This window comes from Pinus tabuliformis, chromosome 2_2 (genome assembly GCF_031772625.1).
Source record: "Pinus tabuliformis cultivar Carrire ecotype Pingquan chromosome 2_2, CPIR1, whole genome shotgun sequence".
Lineage (NCBI taxonomy): Eukaryota > Viridiplantae > Streptophyta > Pinopsida > Pinales > Pinaceae > Pinus > Pinus tabuliformis.
In genome coordinates, this window is record NC_142300.1 from 643,978,787 (window position 1) to 643,994,451 (window position 15,665).

Consider the following 15,665-nt stretch of genomic DNA (forward strand, 5'->3'; position numbering starts at 1 on the left):
CTTCGCTTCCATAAATGTTTTGTGTGCGCATTCCAGGTCAAATTCAACCTCCATTTCTGGGGCTTTGTGGACCCACATATTCTCTTGAGGCTTCTTCCCCTTATCTTTGCCCATTGCAACTCCACTTCGCAGCACTCTATTTACGTTTGGATACTCTTTGTGAGGCTCAACCCTCATCATCTGTAGGTTTTGGGTCAGTTACGGAGGTTGCACCCCCTTCTCACATATCCTTGCTAACATTGTGGTGCAGTCTTCAGTCTCATGGTCGAACTGAGTTCAATATCAGCATGGAAGACATGTTAGGTTCATGCATTCGCGTGCGTAGTGTCCTGGTCCTTCATAATTATAGCAGGTCACCTGCCCCCGACCTCTGCCATGTTCTTCTCCACCTTGATCTCGTCTGCGCCCCTGAAATCCTATTTGCGCTACCCTAGCGCCCTAATCAGGAGGTTGATTTTCTACCTAAACTCTATATGCATGTGTTCTTTCCATCATCAACTCATAACTACGAAAATTGCGATCATCATTGCCCACCGATTAACAGAATTTGCAGAAGAGTTGTTGCGGTGTCTGTACAAATTTCTGCAGTAAATGGAAATTGTTAGTCACATGTTTTCCTACTACCTATAAGATAGCACACCATAGTACAGGCCCTATACTTGGTCTTGCTGGAGCTTCTGGCCTCAGAGGCATTGGTCCTTCTACTACAACATAATTCATGAAGACTGGACAATGATCCTTGTCATGCCCCTGACCTTTGCATTTCAGGCACCAAATCTCTTCACACACCTCTGGTCGAACTGTTCTATCATTCTTCAGACTCTATAGTTCTAAGAAAAGGTTTTTTAACTGCGCATGAATCTACTAAACCCCCGTATTTAGATCTTACATTGGTGTTTCATGCAGTCTCATTGAAACCTACAAGGCTTTTGCCTCGATCCCAATCTTATGTTGTGATAATGCAACCCTTAGGTGAGGTAGGAGCAAGGCCACAAAACATTCATGGTGCTGCCCATCTGTCAAATTCATATTAGCTTCGCGGATCTTACACTTCAATCTCTGGTCCAGCTCCCAGGGTGTCTCTCCCAGTTTCATCATGATTTCTTTGAACCCCACAATCGACTGCACTTCAGACTTAGGTGTACTGAATTCCTTATTCAACGTGACCTGGATATCTACCAATGCAGCTGTTGGGTTATTGGTACAATACTTAATGTACCATGTTAGTGCACATTCTTACAAAGCAGTAACCAACATTTCCTTCTTCATTTTATCATTGGTGATACCCTGAGCTTCCCATACAATTTTCACGATGAACCAAAATTGGTCCGGATCCTCATTTCCCAAGCCCTTGAATAGAGGAATATTTATTGAATTCACCATACTAAATTGTGGTGGAGGTGGTGGTGGTGTGAGAAAGGGTGTAATCGGTGGAGGTGACGATGGAGGTGGTGTGGGTGGTTGTGGTATTCGCCAGAACCCTTGTCTTATTAATTGAAAAATGCTTTGCGGAGAGGTCTTCGCGTCTCCCTCGTCATCACATAGAGGAGGTTCAATCAATGGGCTATATTCAGGGCCCCTTCTCCTGCCATTCCTATAAGTCCTTCTACTTCGCATAGCGCCAAACATCAAGGTAACTGCATAACCCACTCTTCACACAATAACATCTTAATCCAAGTATTTAAATACCTTAAATACTTACCTCGTGATCCTTTGAAGAAGCACCACTCTGCTTTACAAATGTAACTGACCAAAGTATTGACTGTGAACTCTATTACAAACCCTCCTATGATCTGATCAAGCCAATGATTGACAACACGTGTGATCTTATCTTCAGAGGCTTCCAATCTCCGCACTAACTCTGGGGTCTAGACAATCAGACTGTCGAGCCTCCAACTTCCTTGGCTGTCTACTAACTTCGCGATCCACTCGTATAATTCAACTAGGAAGGAACAAAAGAATATTGCATGTATCTTTATGTACAAATATCTACCCAACCACTATTCTTTCATTAATCACGGATTACTGTTTTCCTGCACCGCGAATTCGTGGATCTTTCTATCCAACCAGTGTTAAATCTCTTTCTTAGTTGGATTCCAGTGATGCAACATCACACATATCTCATGTAGATCTTGGTCCTAACAACGGAACCATTTATTGGCTTGATGGGCCCTGACCCAGATTTAGCGTTAGCCAGACAATAAAATCCCTACACTATTGGCCCTTTCGGTATCAGTCCGCAAAGTACAGACTAAAGTCTCACATGAAGTTGTATGGGGGGATGCAGGAACCAAGTTTCCACACCATGAGATGGATGTGATGTCAGTTTAAAACCCTTCAAATTTGTCCTCGCGTAGATCGATAAGCCATTTAGGGCTTATTTATATACTTTCTTATTCATCTTTTGAACCTCCATCAAGGTCTATGACTGCCCTTCACGCAACCCTCACAGGTGGTTCAGGTATTTATGTGCCTTTGTAACCACTCTACTATATATTTACTCGAATTATTTTAAGTGTTGGCCAAATTTATGATGCATTTATGATTATCTTCATGTAAACATGTATCCTTACTTGTGTTTATATAACAAAGGGAAACATATAGATTCACACAGTAGAATAGTAATTAAACATAAAACCAATGCTCAACATAACATAATAACGTGCAAGTAACATAAAAAAATACGCAGGTAATTCCAGAATACTTCTCTTTATTAATGATCAAAATCTCCAATATAGACTTTGACTACCCTACACACACAGCTACACAGGTATGTGCACTCAACTGCAGACTTTCTACCCTAGGTCTCTGTACACTCGGCTGCAGAGCCTCTTCCTACGCTAATACTTTTGCTCTTAGCTTTTTACGGACTCATCAATGACTCCAACTTACCTAGATACCAAAAATTACTAAGAGACTCTTCTAGGATGATCTCTAAAGCTGACATGACTTCTACAAAAAAAGGGGTGGAAAGCCCTTAGTAACTCTTTACATCTTCACGCTCTGTGACCACAAAATGCAGAGACTTTACATTCTTTATATAAAAGTTTTGCTTTATGCCCCAAAACTTGGGCTTTTAATCCCCAAAAATGACTCTTTGGGAAGTTCCCATTGCCAACAAGTATATTCAAGCATAGTTTTCCATGTTTCAAGCTTGTGTAAAAATGAAACCATTTCCCTTTTTATCTCTTGTGATTTCCATCTTTATGAACCTATTTTTGCTAGATGACCCTTGGTTTTTTTATTCCATCATCTCCATCTCTTTTGGCAGATCATATGCTTTCACTTGGTGGTTTTACCCTTGCCTGAGGAACATCTACAATGAGTGGTCTCATTAGCTAGCCTCTTGACATTTACATGTTTTGAGCAGTTCCATCATCATTGGAACCAGTTTCTATCCTTTTATACCACTCGTTCCTCCAGGAGGAGTCACATGTAAGCTCTTTTATGACTCTTGAAAAATGAAAATATTGATGAGTAATTGTCGTTTCAAACTCATTAAAGTAAATAAAATGACATCTACTCAGTATAAGTTTAAATCTTTTCCAGATTGAGATAGACTTTTTACGAAAAAGGAACACCTTGATCAACTTGGTTAAGAGGTTCTCTCGAATATTATTTTCTACATTTTCGGGTTCGAGAGAAAAATTATGAAAAGGGACCTGATGGATTTTTATTTTTCATCTCTTTTTCAAACTCTCTAAATATGAAAAAGGCACAGACTTACTCTTCCGTCGGAGTCGTAAAAATTAAATGATGAAAGACTTGTCACCATGACGAGACTAAGTTTCTCCTTCCTAGGACTCGTAAAACTTACTAGGATGGATTAATTCGAAGAATGAACTTATATGGAAAGCATATGATATCCCATTTAATCTTATGATTAAAAATAATTGGGGTACTCAATAGAAATAGTGGGCAAAAATTGAAAGTGAAAGTTCTCTTATATAGGTAGTATGTCACTCTTGAAAATGACACTCATTTGTTTCTCGTGTCAGGTTTGGGATATCCTCACTCAATGACTTGTCCTTTCGGGTTTGGGTAATCCATTTTTCCTCTCATCTGAATATTTCATTTCACCAACATGACCCTTGGTGCTATGTTGAGTAAAATTATGCCACACTCCGGAGTTGTGTCACCAATATGTTAAATAGAAGTCCTATCTGTAGTTTTTACTACTTATACATTTCCTGACCTTTTTCCATAGTCTTGGATCTTACTTATTTATTCCACTTTATTCCTTGTTTCTTGTCGATGATGAAGGATTCATTATGGTGCTCCTTCGATGGATCACTTCCCATCGACTTCAGCTCATTATCCGTGAAGATGATCTAGAAACCCCCTTTCAATACCTTAGATCTTGCATGCCTTAATGATAAGTTCTTCGCATTTGACAACAAGGTTTTTTCATTGGCCTTTTATTGAATGATTCCACGAGTGTTCAACTTCCGCTTCATTTTCAAATTCATGGATTGTACTACTGTACCTTGAGAACCATTGTCATTATTGGTGGTTTCTCTCGTGCCTGTTAGCAGTTTACATCATTGGCTGGTAATCAAGTGGCTTTATAGCATGTTCAACTTCAACACATTCATTCACATGTGAGATTTCGTACTTTGATCAGATTGGGATGGAGCGCAAGACCCTAAGTTTTGTCTGATATAACTCAGGTTGCGTGGAGTTATGAGTTATTCATGATTATACACATGTTCCCCCAATACCACTCACTGTGACCATACCATGGGACCTTATCTCTATGATGATGATGATCCTTCTATATTTGGATGACTACATCCATGCAATGGAGTGACCATGGATCTTAGATTTTCAGATGATCCCATTCATTTAGATGGATGTTCCCATATCACAGATCTCACATGGTTCTTTCTAGCGGGATGGTTGTGCCCATACTATGGATTCATGTTTTGATATGTTTGTCAAAGGTATCATATATGTATATTTATATTAACCCTTGATCTTCAGGTCTCCTGATGGTGTTTGTTCTAGTCCTTGCATTCGTTCCTAAAGAATCTTAGCCACCACTCCCTATTCTACCTTCATGCTTTAGGGGGAATATGTTACACAATATTTTGTCACACCTATTTCACTTCCATGTGTCATACACTAGACTGCCAAAACAGTGAAAACTATGTAGTGTACCCATCCTGAGATATAAACCAAATCCTCCCTAAAGAATTATTGAAAAGTTGCCTTGAGCCTTTCTTGAGAAAGATAAGCTCAAAACCATAATTTATGGGTCGGAGTGACTGAGACACTGCTCTCTCATGCTGATGGCAGGTTGCATTATAGGAGACTCATGGTGCTAGCATGGTTTTTGCTTGGATACTCACACTGAACCCCTTAAGGAAATTTTTCCAAAAGTAGAGGAGAAGCTTTGTGATCTAGAGGCTCCCAGTACGACGAGTTGGATGTTGTTCATTGTGGATGTGGTTGAATTCTCCCAATATTTCCCTTTGGTCTTATCCCTATGAGTTTCCTCCTTGAGATGTGGACATTCCTCTATCTTTGGTGAGATCCTAACTCCCTCTCCCTACCTATAAATTCACCCCCCTTCATTTCCAAATAGTTGGTCTTTGATTATTTTCACCCTTATTTGAGATAGTGCTCACATGCTATTCATTTTGGCTTAGAGAAGGAGTGTATGGAGAGCTTGAGCTTGGACTTAGACATTCAATCAAGGAGGGATTCCAACTTCAAGGCTTGGGTTGTATGCTTCCTCTTTTTCTTATTAATATATACAACTAATGGTTAACTTTCCATAAATGTTTTTGTTGATGCTTCATTTATCTTAATTCTCCTTGATCTGTTAAGTGGATTACAATTGAATTACGTTGGTTGAAATTCTATGCTTTGTTGTGTTCTTGGTCCCTTTTATAAGTATTCAAACACCATGAGCAGTGAGGATTAAGCCTAAGGGAGAAAGTGATCAATATCTTCAACAAAGGAAGGAATCATAGCATCAAAATGAGGTTGGTCTCCTTCCTCTTCTTTAATTTCGGTTGTATTATAGGAAAGTGTCTTGTAGATTGTCTCGTTTGTTGCTAGACCTACTCATTGGGCTAGACGGGTCATCTCTGTCCGTAGAGAGGATTTTCCTTCACAACATAGGGACCCAAGCTCTAGTGATGTAGAAAATGCAAGAGAAGAAGAAGAAGATGATGCAGAAGAAGAAGACGAGGAAAAAGCAGATAAAATAGAGGAGGAAGAAGTAAAATAAGGACAATAAGAGAAAGGTGAAGAGGAATAGAAAAATGAAGAGGGAAGCCTTGAGGAACATACCAAAGAAGGGGAGAAATATCCAAGATGGACCCTTGAGCCCACTAAGAAGGAGGAAACTAGTGCCTTGACTTCCCTAAGCACACCCATCAAGTCAAAAGGGAAAAGATAGAGGTAGACTCCCCTCTATTTCAAAACAACATGAATCACTAGGATCAAGTAGGGGAGGCCATAAGCACCCACAAATACTCCCATCATAATTGAGGAGTTAGGAAAAAAAAAGGAAGAGCTCATTTCCTTGGGAATGAAAGTTGAAGAGGCCACATCAAAACAAGCTACCCCAAAGGATCCCATAACCTATGTTAAGAAACCTATCACCTGTTCAACATCAGAAAAGAAAGAGAAGGCACCTGTGACCCCATTTCATATAGGAAAAATTCTTCTACAGGATCCTCAGAAAATCCTACAGGAAACTTTGTCAGTCTTATAGGAAACATAGAAAAAGCTACAGGAAGGACATTAGGGGCAGAGGTAAGGAAATGAAGCAATACCACAAGTGCAGGAGGGGGCATCTCCTTCAAAAATATCTAAGGGGGAATTCCAAGAACTTCAGGAGCCTAACCTATAGTGAAATTTGAGCTCATACTACAATTTCATTGAGGGAAGTAGAGTAATACCACAGAAATTTACAATCCCTCTCTTCTTTGATATTGAGAAAGAGAGAGGAAGGACACATCGCTGGATGTAAATTTCCAAGTCAAAGACGGTAGAAGATGTGGGCCATATGGAATAGAAACACCTAGAGATGGGCGAGGAGTTGAGTGAGATGAGAGATATGGAACAAATTATGAGATCTCAACTATAGGTATAAAACACATGGATAAGGAGGCAGTTGCAGGAAAAAGAGAGCTAAGTGGCCACCATGGAAAGCATCTTCGTGGAGGCGCTTCAGTGCAGGATTCCATCAAGATCATATGCACTATACCTCAAGGATCAATGGTTGCAATCCTAAATCAAGACACTAGCACAAGAGGGGACTATGGCTTTCCAATACTATATATAGTTCATTGAACTATGTGACAAGAGAACCCTAGAAGATAAGGCCAAAATTTCTAAATTTTACCTCCACAACTTGGCCTTAACATATTTGAATGTGTGGGACACCAATGTAGAGTTGGGGGATTTACAACTAATGGCCTTTGCATTATGGATGAGTCATGAGGAGGCGAGGGTTAAGGAGGTGAAGAGAATACTGGAAAAAGAGGAAGGTTAACCCCTTTACATCAGAGAGGAACAAATAAATTCCATGGCTTTCATTAGCAACCACAACATCATCTCCAATGATTCCAAATTTGCACCAAGATACCTAGCTATACAAAAGAAGGAGATAACCCACTTTGAAAACACCATGAGGTTGCTGGGAAATGAAAGCCAACAAGCATGCCATAGGAGATGGAGAAACCTACCACACATTCTATGGATCAGAGAGTACCATTCCCATAAGAGGTTGAGGAATGCAATGGAAAGGACCCCATTGTATAAGAATGCCATGCAAAGACTAAAAATAAATTAGATTGGTTTGAAACTCAGTCCACCCTTGTTGTTGGGTCTATTAGAAGGCAGGAAGAAAGAGGAAGAAAGAATGCAGTGGGAAGAAATAGAGAAACATGCAAGGTACTTTCCCTAAGAGGAAAGTACATCAACAAATATTTGGGAGGACAAAGAGGCCACAGGAGCTATGAAACATATGTACATAGACTAAGTTTCTCAATGGATGAGAAATACCTTCAGTAGGGGGGTGATGATGAGGCTCATCAATAGGTAAACTATATGGGTTTTAATTCCACTCTCTAGCTTATTAAAATAAACTTTTCTTACATTTACTTACATATTTTATTATATTTGTCTTACTGAGAAGGGTAAAGGTGGGATGTTATGTCATGTGGCCTAATATGCATTAATTGTAGGAATTAGAGCAGTTTTGAGCTAATTTAAGTGCAAGAATTCAAAGTGGACAATCAAGAGCGATTTTATGAGATTTGTGTCCCTCCTTAACTCCTCAAATCATTCGAGGATTCCTCCACCATATCTCATCATGTCGAAGTTACAAGTAGCCAAGCCAGTGAGAGTGAATACAAGTCATTCTTGAGTTTGGGAGCCAAGTCTCCCTAATTTTTAGGAAGTTGTTGGTAGCTTCAGTTTGTATAAATAAAAAGGCCAAGCACCTCATTAGGATTCAATTTTTTGTTGTAGCCAAGAGGCAATTTAGAGTTGAAACATTTTGAATGTTAATCTTATGTTGTATTTGAAATTTTGATGATAATGAGAAGGCTTACCTTGGTCCATCACTGAGTTGACTTAGAGTGTTGAAGCTCTTGGTTTAGGGCCCAACCCTAGCAGAGGTTCCTCCTTTATTGTACATGTATTTTTAGATTAAAATCATAGTTAGTTGCTAAAGTTATTTATGATTTATTTAGTTTAACAAGTATTTGAATAATTGTTTAGTCTTGTTTCCATTAGTTGAAGAAGTAGATCAATGGTACAATAGTGAGAAAGAATACTTCAAAAAATATTGTGACAATGGCTTCTTCCTCATCTCCCTCATGGGATCATGGTTTGAGGGCCCCACTCTCACAGCGCCAAAAATAGATTTATCTTTTGATAATTTCATAGCTTAGGGTTCATTGCTGAATAGATCATTGTTTATGATTTATTGGAAGCACATTCAATTGTAATTTTTTTTCTTGAGTTTATTGTAGTTTACAAAGGCATTTGATTTCATATATCTTGTCATTAGCCATCGATAAATCAATTTTCTCAAATTCAACTCATCCTTTCCCTATTTATATGAAGTTAGGCATACGTGAAGAGAATGACATGTTTTTTTGCAGGGATTATTGATCTACAGAGAGGAACTCATCCCACTAGCCTCATCTAAGTCTTCTCCACCTTCTTCCAAGTCTTACCAACCCCTAATCCAATTTTTTCTTTTGTAGCCACCGTCGAATGCCACCTTGGAAAAATCCAACTACCATGAAGTGTTGGGGTTTAGCCTTGGGTAATGTGCACCTTCCCTACACCCTATTTCACCATAAAACATATTTCCATCACTCAATTTCACCTTCCTTACCTTCTTATGTACTTCAGCTAACTTGCTATAGAAAACCAGGATCTTGAAGTAAACGAGGACATCCTATAACAGTTCCTGTAGCAGCAACAATATCTCCTACAGAAGCTTGCTTAAACCCGTTTTGAGTAGAAATGATAGTTTGAGCATAGGGTAGGCCCTCCACTTGACTTCCATGCCTCTCAGTGCCATTTTAGACCAAGTATTCCATGCCTTTCTCCCCTGAAAAGATCAGATTTTCAACAACATTTAAATTTCTAAAAAAAAATAATATTTTTTTTTGTCATTTCAACATGAGATAGCTAGTGCGTGCATACATCAGTCATAAATTGATAGGATAAATTCCCATGTCTGCTTGGTCCAAATAGCCAGATGATAGAATGCAAGGTTATATTAGTTCTTCTATTAAGTAATGTGTGTCATTTCTTAGCTACATTATTTCATAGAATTTCATAACACTTTTCATTCATCACTTTCATTTCCTAAATAGACAAGAATTTACTTTCTTGCATTAAATATTAGCTTTACCTTCACTGACAGTAGTTAGACTCCTAGTCAATAGAATATTGGTTCGAAAACCCTAGTGGTCTATCGTCCGAGTTGAAAAGTGATAATAGTAGACTGTTGCATCCACTATGCATGTAACACTGTCACCTCCAAGTTTGTACGAAACCCAGGGTTGATAAAGTAAAGTTAGTAGCCTTAGGAGTTGTACCATCCTTGCTGCAATACTGAGGCTCACTAGATACCATGTTGAGAAATCTACGACATTATAAGTTAGGATATTTCTCTTCTTGATAATTTCTTGTGATCTAATTTTACTTCTTAGGTTATGATCTTGTCTTTGTTATGTTATTATTGTGTTTCTTTTCATCAAGACAATTACTAAATGAAAAATAGAAGACAAGAGATAGAATATGTAGGCTTGTAAGCCAGGGCCAAAACCTTTCAATATTTGAGAGGAAAACCCAATCAAAATTTATTCTTATAAATATTCAATTGAAAAATACCAAGACATGACAAAGACCCTTGACTGTAGTGTCCTTCCAAGACCCTTTTCACTAGCCTCCTTGATGCTCTTCCTCTTCCCTTTCTCGGATTCTTCTAGAGTCTCAAACTTCTCTTGTTGGCTTCCTAGAGAATCTCGGTATCTTCTATTCCACATTTCTCTTCTCGGATTTCCTAGAGAACCTCAGTCTCTTAGGTTAACCCTATTCCATAAACCCTAGAATAATCTTCACATTATTGATAAGTCTCCTCAAGAGAGAGAGAGAGAGAGAGAGAGAGAGACCTATAACACTTCTGCTTGGTTTCTTCATGTGAGATCCTATACCAAAAAAAGGTTACCTTAATGCAGTTGCAAGTTCTTTGGCATCATCCCTATGCCTTTTGACATGCTTCCTTCGTAAATGGGAGAGTATGGAAGCCCAAATCAGAATCCCCATAAGAATCCCTTCCTTCACTATCCTTCCTTTGTTCTTCTATTCTCTTTTCTAGTTCTTTCTTCACACTTATGCTTGTAGGCTCTTCTTCGCCAAATTTATTACCTCCAAGTGAGGTTGAGTGTGGCTATATATATTCATTTCCTCATGTCGTTCAGGCTGACTTGATTATAAGGAGGAGATTCGACAACATCTTCTAGGTTTATTCATTCGTTGTAGGCCGACTTGGAGAGGGCTAGTGACAAGGTCTTAGAGGATTAATTTACATAGATAAGTGTGACTCTTTACAATGTGTAACATGACTTCACTACATGAAAATGAGTCTTTTATTCTTTTATGACTAGATGAAAAAACTCCTAAAGGATTTCAATGGGGGCCTTGATTCAAAAATGAAATCTCTTACTCATGAAACCCATGATGCAAGCAATACAATAATTTTATTTTTCTTCTTTACATCTATTTACATAAAATCAAAATTACATGTCATTATGAAGCCCGAACGTAGTTAAAATTTTCAACACGACCAAGGAGTTTCGACAAATTCAACATCGACATATAGACAATTTTACCTTCTAACTCAATGGAAAACTTAGGGAGAACACCCTTAGGCACAAAGTTGGGTCCATTAAAGGCTTGAAGAGTAGTTATTGATGTGGCGAGCACTGGAGAGCCAAGAGCTTTCCAGCATGATGTTGACAAGACACAAGTCAGAGAGAATTCATCCACCAAAGTGTGATGAGTATTCTTGTGGAAGACACACACGATAATCTAAAAAGAAATCTAGTGGGAGATTTGAGGAGAATCCTTGTCAGAATTAAACGCAATGACACTTGAATAAGATGGATCTACTACACCAATTTTATATGACAAGGCCTTGCGATGCTAAGGAAAATCTTGAAAAAATTCGAGGCGATACATGTAACAAGGAACCTGGGAAATATATTCAACAATATTGTAATGCTGAGTGGCTTGGGCAGAGGGATGGCGTGTTGCCTTACAGACGACACCCTTGGTCTAATAACCCTCGTGAAAAATTCCATGCAATAAAAGTTAATAAAGGAAAAATAATAACCATAGTTATGGGACACTTATTCCAAATTGAATGTTGGGAAAGACATCCTAGTGTGGGTGTTCATTTTAGTTTATTATGGATAAGGAAATTGGCAAAGGAAATGGAAAAGGCTTTGGAAAGGAAAATTGGCATTTTGGAAATTTGTTTATGAAAATAATGGAAATTAGGAGAAAAGGAAGGTGAAAGGTCACATGTTGCATGTGAGGAGGACAATGAAGGAAAATAATGGAAAATGAAGAAAATAGAGGCGTCATCAATAAAAATGATTTTGAGGATTAGTTGGTACCTTTTGTCAGTTCAATTTTGGAGTTCTCTCTATCTATTCTCTATCTCATAGTCTTGGACACTTAGACTTTTGTTAGAGCACTTAAACATTGGATTAGGAAAGGAAAAGAATGAAAAGAGAAAGAAAAGATCAAGTAAGGAAGAGAAGGATCAAGAAAATACAATGGGATTACTTGAAGGTATCAATTTGCATGCATGATTTCCTTGCTAGATTTGGCATCCATGGTTATGCATGTGTGTTCTTGGTTCTCTTGCTATAATTGGCATGGGTTTTTCTAGGTGTGAAAATTTTCTTTATCCTTGCCTTTCCATTTCTGGATATTCATGGTGTGATGGGGTTCTCATGTTTTGGTTGAGTTGGATTTCTAGATGGACTTGAAGTTGAGTGGGGTGGTCTCAGGATTATTCACAAGTCTTAGGAATCTTGGCTTGGGATACATGGTAAACCCTGGATGTGAACACCTCGATTGATCCTAGGAATCCCTTGAATGGTGAATGGTGATTGGGCCTAGGAATCCCGAGTTGAGATACACAGTAAATCCCACAAGGTGGAGATATTGTAGGCTTAGGAATCCCTTGAATGGTAATGGTGAGATACACAATAAATATGAGAGATTGAGACAGAAAAAGTCTTCATGGTTTAAGTAGAGAGATCCAGAGGCATCCATGTTTGTTTATGGCTTAGTGATCCAGTGCAGGTTGTAGTAAATCTTGGTTCTGTTGATGAGAGTGAGGTGGTTTAGCCTTGGGAAGCCCTCACTGATTCTTTTGGTTTTGAGTCCCATATTCATGCTTGGAATATGACACGGGGGTGATTGGCTGAATAGATATTTGGCTCAGCCAATCTATGGTTAGGTGGAACGTGGTAGTTCCATACCAAGTTAGCATTTGCATTCATTAATAAGAGTTCCTTTCCGTGGTATTTTATATGTAAAAGTACGGGTTCATATGTGGAATTCATGGATGTTGTATTATCATTGTTTGTGTTGTGTATATCTTGGTTATGAATTTGTTTTATGATAGTGAACATATATCGTTCTCATCATGTTTTATTTTCTAAATGAATGAGAAATGAATCTATGACCTAATAGATGATAATGCAGCTAATGTGATAAGTCATCAGACCTTCATAACGATTCTCATATAAGCATTAGACCCCTAAGCTAAGATATATTATTATGACCTGTAGAATGCATCTTTGTGACATGTTTGATGAAATACATGTCATGGATAGTAGGGGTCTATTCAAGTCCCAATTCAAGTTTTTGTATATGTATCATTACTTTGATGTTATTTCCCATTTCTGAAAGTTTGATGGAGTTATGGGAAGCAACCTGATTCCTGGCCCTAAAAAAGTGGCACATAATCTCAAGTCGTTGGCATAGAAATACCCAAAAAAGTCCCTGTTCATAGGCATGCCTTGCTCTTGGAGTGACCTGAGGGTCCTAGTCACATGCATGCCCATCTCAAGGGAGTGAATGAAGCTTTAATGCATCAAACTGTCAGTTTGTCTTAGGGCCTAGTCACTTGGATGGGTTGGATGGCTCCTGGTGGTTCTATTGCATTTGTAGAAGGTGAGGATGGTTGTGTTGTGTTGATTCCACTTCCTTTAGGTGATATAGGTGGTTGAATCAAATCATAGTAGCCTCTTGTCACATGTTTACCCCAGTGAAATAATTAACTTAGCTAAATATCGTAGGATGGTGTTACAGAGTGGTATCAGAGTATGGTTCACCCCTTAGACTAGGTGTGTGGTCCGTTGATCATGCATTTAGGTTAGTTTCACATGTGTTCCTTACACTCATGGTCCATGTTCTTGTTGCATATGTATGGTGGTGGTCATGGTTGTAGTGGTGTCTCCATGTGAAATTTGATGGGGTTGTTGTGGAATGTGTCATCATGAGTGTATGTTTGGTTATGCATTATTTATGCATGTTGATGTTTATATGTTTTTTGCATACATTGATATGGTTGTAGTTTTCGTGCCTGAGGTCATGATGTGTGGTTCGTAGATGAGATATCCTACCTGAATTATACTAAGATACGTCAGTTTGTTTATGATTTGGTTTAGCTAACATAGAATGCCTTGCAGGAAGAAGATTTCAACAGACTACAAAGATTCTCCCTATGAATCAGATTAGAAGCATGGTGTGGGGCATGCTTATGATTTAGGAGACACATTGAGAAGCTTGAAGGTATATATAAGAAGTTGTAAACTATAAAATTAAAAAATTATGCAGGCACAAAAGAAACAAGCAGAAGTTAATGAAGTAATCCTTTAGAGTTTATCAAAATTGCAGAAATAAGGGTCGCTTCAGATCGACTATGGACAGGAGGATGGGACTAATGGGGCATATGGTAGTTGGTTTCATGGTTATCACAGGTCATACAAATATGACACGATCAGAGGTGGTAGACTCTTGGATAACCCATACAGGAGAGCTGATGGGCACCTGTACTATTCTGGTTTTGGTTCTAACAAGCACTATGATCATCATTGTTATCACCCTTATAGGAGGAGTGACATGGGATATTTTCCCGATGAGTTTAAGAAAGCGAAGCCACCTACCTTTAATGGAGATTTAAAGAAGCTAGAGGATGGATAGACTTGGTTACTTGGCATGAAGAAGTTTTTTGAACTGAATGAGTACACAGAGAATATGAAGACCATAATAGCTATCTTTAGCCTCAAAGGGAAAGTGGATATCTAGTGTGAAGATGTAAAATGGGTCAGAGACATCAGGACATAGGAGTTGAGTTGGCATGAATTCAAGAGACTCTTCAGAAGTAGTTATCAGAGAGGTACTATGACAACAAAGCCAAGGAATTCTATGAGCTTAAAGTGGGATAGATGACAGATGAGTAGTATATGACCAAGTTCCTAGAGCTATTGAGGTATGTACCATATCTTGTTGAAAATGCAACAAGATAATGGAGCTTAGTGGAAAGGAGTCGCCTTCACTAAGTGGGCCCGCAAGCTATTTTTTGGCGCAAAGTCTATTTTTAGACATATGGATCATGGTCTATGAGTTGCAGGATGCTATTTGTCGATGATTGGTCATGTTGATAAAAATAGATGGACTTCTATTTTTAGACATATGGGCAATTTCTATTTTTAGACTGGCAGGCTAAAAATAGAACAGTCGAATATTATTAGCTCATAATAATATTTGGACTATAAACATTATCTTATCCTCTTCGAGCACTTCAGTTTGAGCTACAGATGTGGCACATGCAGTTGTCAAAAGGAAATGCGCATTTCTTATGGGTCAGTTGAGCTATTGCATGGTGGATTCAGTTAGAACTCATGTGGTTGAGTTTAGTGGAGTTGATTGAGGAGTTGATGGAGTTGTGTTCAATTTGACTTGGTTAAACTAGTTGTATTTAGTCTAACTGAAGAATACACTAGTGATGAGTGATGTGAATTAATTTTTAATTAATTCACTAATTATTAACTCATAAAGCAACTAAAGAATACATCAGTTAACTCAGTGCATGGACA